This window comes from Alexandromys fortis, unplaced genomic scaffold (assembly GCF_014885135.2).
Source record: "Alexandromys fortis isolate MF-2015 unplaced genomic scaffold, M_Fortis_MF-2015_v1.1 scaffold_288, whole genome shotgun sequence".
Taxonomy (NCBI): domain Eukaryota; kingdom Metazoa; phylum Chordata; class Mammalia; order Rodentia; family Cricetidae; genus Alexandromys; species Alexandromys fortis.
In genome coordinates, this window is record NW_026068171.1 from 827,743 (window position 1) to 832,612 (window position 4,870).

At 46.2% G+C, this 4,870-nt stretch overlaps 1 pseudogene; it reads left to right on the top strand.

Moving 5' to 3' along the window:
- The first annotated feature begins 928 nt into the window (after window positions 1-928).
- Window positions 929-2,282, top strand: LOC126492188 (leukocyte receptor cluster member 8-like; annotated as a pseudogene).
- The last annotated feature ends 2,588 nt before the right edge of the window (window positions 2,283-4,870 follow it).

Genomic DNA, 4,870 nt, shown 5'->3' on the forward strand with positions numbered 1-4,870 from the left:
GGCTACCCGTCAGCCCCCAAGGGCTGGGGGCTGAGGGAGTAGACTGTCTCCCGCTCTCCCTTCCTGCGACTGTCCCCTCCGGCGTCTGGGACCAGACTGAGCCAAGGCCCTAGACACCCTGGTTACAAGCCCTCAAGGACGCACACGTCACAAAGCTGCTTTGCTAGCGTCCTCAATAGGCGCCCTCAAGGCCACACCCAAAGGGTGTCGCCCTTTAGGCACGTCACACCAGCAGAGCCACAGACATCACCCAATAGAAGTTTCCACAATAAATGTGGCTCCAACAGAAGTATCTCTAGCAGATGCCACTTCAACAGTTGCCAGTTTCTAAAATCCTTGCCAAGAAAGATGTTTCAACAGACACCGCCCAACAGACAACCCCCCCCCATGGACTGTCCCAATAGACATTGTTCCAGCCGAAGTCGCTCCAGTGGATGTCGTCCCATTCGCTGTTGCCTTAATAGACGTCATCCTTAGGTGGGGGCAAAGACCTAGTTGTCTCTCGAGGAGCGCATGCGCATTACCCAAGCCTAGCGCTTGAATAATTTGAGTCTAGAAAGTAGCCTGAAAGGCCCTTAAAAAGTACCACAGGTGGGGTTCCACAGCTCTCTGAAACGAATGTCCCTTACCAAATGCACCAAAGCTATAATTTCTATTCAACAAGGATCCAGATTTCCTGAAACGAATGTCCCTTACCAAATGCACCAAAGCTATCGTTTCTAGTCAACAAGCAACCAGATTCCTGAACAATTGGGCAATTTTTATTAGGGTCATTTTCTTGGCTTCCCTTGTCTACCCCCTTTATAATCACTGTGATTTTCCTTTGCCCCTAGGTATGTGAACTCCAGTCCTATTTGAGACACAGGCTTTGTTAAAACGGACATTTCAGGCTAAGTGATATCTGAGACAATTTATTGAACTGTTCTAGATGCCAGCCAAGGTGAAAGAACCAGTTATGGTACAAATTCACAAACCTAGCAGCAGCTCTTCATCCGGGTCCTCTACCTGTCACTTCCAGAGAAGTGAATCTCACTCAGACTCTGACAGTTCTTACTCAGGGAATAAGTGTCACCCTGTAGGCTACAGGAACCCTCCACACACACACACACACACACACACACACACACACACACACACACACAAGGGTCAGGGTGGTCGTGGGGGCCCACATGGATTGGGGTCGAGGCAGGGCACAGCAAGGAAAGAGGCTCCAACCAAACGCAGATGGCAGATGGCTCCAACCAAACAAAGAAGATGGCTATACTGGAGTGTGAAGATCCAGGGCTGAGCTTAAGAAGGAAAAGAGGGCAGCCCGTTTCCAGCATGGGCACCCACGCCGCCTGCGCCTTGAACCTTTGGTGCTGCAGATGAGTAACCTGGAAAGCAGTGGAGATCCAGGTTGTGGGCACGTCTCCTGACATCACAAAGCACTGTCTACGGCTGACCTACGCCCCAGACCCATCAACTGTGAGACCTGTGGCTGTTTTGAAGAAGTCCCTGTGCATGGTCAAGTCTCACTGGAAGGAGAAGCAAGACTACGATGCCTTTGCCTGTGAGCAGATGAAGTCTCTTCAGCAGGACCTGACAGTGCAAGGCATCCACCCCGAGTTCACTGTGGAGGTGTTTGAGACACGTGCCCGCATTGCCATGGAGAAGGGTGACCATGAAGAACTGAACCCAGTGCCAGTCGCAACTCAAGTCGCTGGACACGGAAAACTTGGCAGGCAATGTGGGCGAATTTATGGCATACCTAATCTCCTATTACATCTTCACCAAGAACTCTGGGGACATCACTACGGAGCTGGCATACCTCACAAGTGAGCTGAAAGCTGACCCCTGTGTGTCCCACGCATTGGCACTGAGGGCAGCCTGGGCCCCAGGCATCTACCACCGTTTCTTCTGGCTCTGGTGCCATGCACCTTGTATGTCAGGCTACCTTGAGGACAAGTTTGCAGACCGGGAGCACAAGTCTGCCCTCAAGGCCATGATCAGAACCTTCGGCCCTGCTCTGCCCGTCTCCTACCTGCAGGCCTTCGAGGGCAAGACCGCCTGCCAGGCCTTCCTAGAGCCCCTGGGCCTGGCCTACACGGGCCCAGACAAACTCCAGCGCGGACTGCCGCCTCAGCCTGGCGCACCTGCCAGCCTTCCTGTTCCCTGGTTCAACACATGTAAAATGGTTACAATCACTAAGAACAGCAGCCGCAGGGGAGTGGAGCCAGTCAAAGCCTAGAAGACATGTGTGTTATGCAGAGGTCGAAGCCAGAGAAGTCCTCTTGGAGTAGTCCAGAAGATCATGGGTGAGTCCCAGATAACGGAACATTGAGTTATTTACTGCATTGGAATTTGGTTTTGCTTTGTTCAGATTGTGATGATGCCCTGGTTCTTCCCGCTTTGAAGAAAGTGTTTAGCTTCATTTTGATTTTTTACAGGAGTCCACAGCTGAGACTTTGAACTTTCAAAAGAGATTTGGGGTATTTTAAAGAGGCTGAATTTTTAATGTGTTTGAATTTGTAAAGACAGTGGGAGTTTTGTAATTATTTATGTTTTAAGTGTGAGATCTTGGGGATGAATGAGAAGGGAAAGGTTGTGACTTAGTGGTGGTGTGTTTGTGTGTCAAGTGGAAAAGGGGTCAGTTGTGCTGAACAGTTTTATGTCAACTTCATACAAGCTAAAGTCTGACTCTAAGACACAGACATAACCCTCTCTGGCTAGCCCACTCCTCCACTTTACTCTACCTTCCCTCCCTGTAATGGATGTTGGTCTTTCTCAGCTCCATGCTACTGTCCGTAGGTCAGCTAGACCACACCTTTGATACTGGGTAGAAATCTCATATGAAACGCTGCTACCACTCACCTGTGGCTTCTCCATCTCCAGACCGTTTCTCCCCACCACCTGCTATTTCACTCAGGTAGAGCCCAGCTTTTGTGTCCCTATGTTGCCACCCTCTATCACCCCAACGCTTGTCATCATTTGATAATTCATTATTGGGCTAAATTCCCTGATCCTGGCAGGATGGTCAGTCTGCTTTGTTTTGTTTTTATTTACCTATATATTTTTCTCTGCTCTCCTCCCTCCCTCCCTCCCCTTTTCCCTTCGACCCACTCCCATGATCCCCATGCTCCCAATTTACTCAGGACACATTGTCTTTTTCTACTTCCCATGTAGATTAGATCCATGTATGTCTCTTTTAGGGTCCTCTTTTCTGTCTAGGTTTTCTGGGGTTGTGAATTGTAGGCTGTTTTTTTCTTTGCTTTATGTCTAAAAGTCACTTATGAGTGAGTCCATATTATATTTGTCTTTCTGGGTCTGAGTTACCTCACTCAATAAGATGTTTTGTAGATCCATCCATTTGAAATCAAATCTGGACATGAAAGCAGAATCCAGTACTATTTACATGGAGGAGGAGGAAGACAATCAGGAAGGGGAAGAAGGGACATCAGGGAGTACTGGAATGGAATATGAGCAAAGTACAGCTATATACACACATAAATATGCACATACATTTGTGAACATGGAATAATGAAAATTTTGCATAGTAAATAAATAAATTAAAAGTTGAGTTTCTTAGTTCCTTTATCTTTTCTTTTGCAGAAAATCTCAGTACTAATGTCTATAATGTTATGATATTTAATATATACATACGTAATCAATATGTGGAAAATATTGGAGTGTCCGAGCCAGTGTAGCTTCTAGGGCTTCCATTCAAAAGTACCACAAACTAGATGCTTTCCAAAACAAAAGAATTTATATTCTCAGTGTTGGAGACTAGATATCTTAAAGTGGTGGCAGCTTCCCCTACCCCCATCTTCTAGAATGGTCCATGGTCTGGTTACCTGTATAGCTTCCTTTGGAGAGCATTGAGGACATTCTCCTCTGTGATAACCTTCCATTCTAGAGAGTTTACACTTCCTGGAACCCAACCACTATGATCGCCACAACCTATCTGATCAAGGGGGCAGGTGATTTATCAGAAGTGTGAGGTTCCTTTTCAGGTGTTGTCACTTGTTCCTGTAGGACCAAGCTAATCCAGGAGAGAGAGAGGCAAAGGCCATGGTGGTGGCTTTCCTCTTAGCTACTCTGTCCTCATTAACTTTGGCCTCCAAGTATGACTGTTGTAAGCCCAGATCAGTTACATCAGTCTTGAAAAGTGAAAACTAGTTTAAAATTTACTTGTTACCGTGGGGCGTGGTGGCACAAGCCTTTAATCTGAGCACTAGAGGCGGAGGCAGAGAGATCCCTGTCAGTTTAAGGTCAGCTAATGTTAATCAGTGAGACCCAGTGTTAAAAGCAAAACAGCCTCCCCACAAACAAAAATACCATCCAACATACCACTCAAATCAAAAATCATATGTTTTTTAACCAGAAATATATTTACATACCTATAGCCCTTTATATCTTGTTTTCACACTTGTTGACTCCTTTAATTTTTAGACCATGAAAACCTGAACACATTTGATTATTTTAAATATTTTTGACAATTTCATACCTGTATATGTGGAAATTTGGTCATTTTTATGCCCTGCTGTCTCCTGTTGAAATTCTTCTTTCCACTTTAATGCCTCCTCCTGTGTGATTCACTAAGTTAAATTAGATTTGTTTTACTTAAACATAGATGGAACACTATTTACTGGACTGTGGGTGACCGATCAGCGACTACACCACTAAGAAAATTGACACCCGCCCCAACAACCATCAACTGTCAATAGACCCTCAGGGAGGGGCGAGACCTCATGGAGCCTTCCTCCATCCATGATTAAATGGTCACAATTTTGTCCAGATAAACAGAGCTGCAGTGAGTTTATGAGTACAGGAGCTATGTCGTGTCTCCCCTTTTCATGTTCTCTTTGATGATCTTTCCGGAGCCATGGAT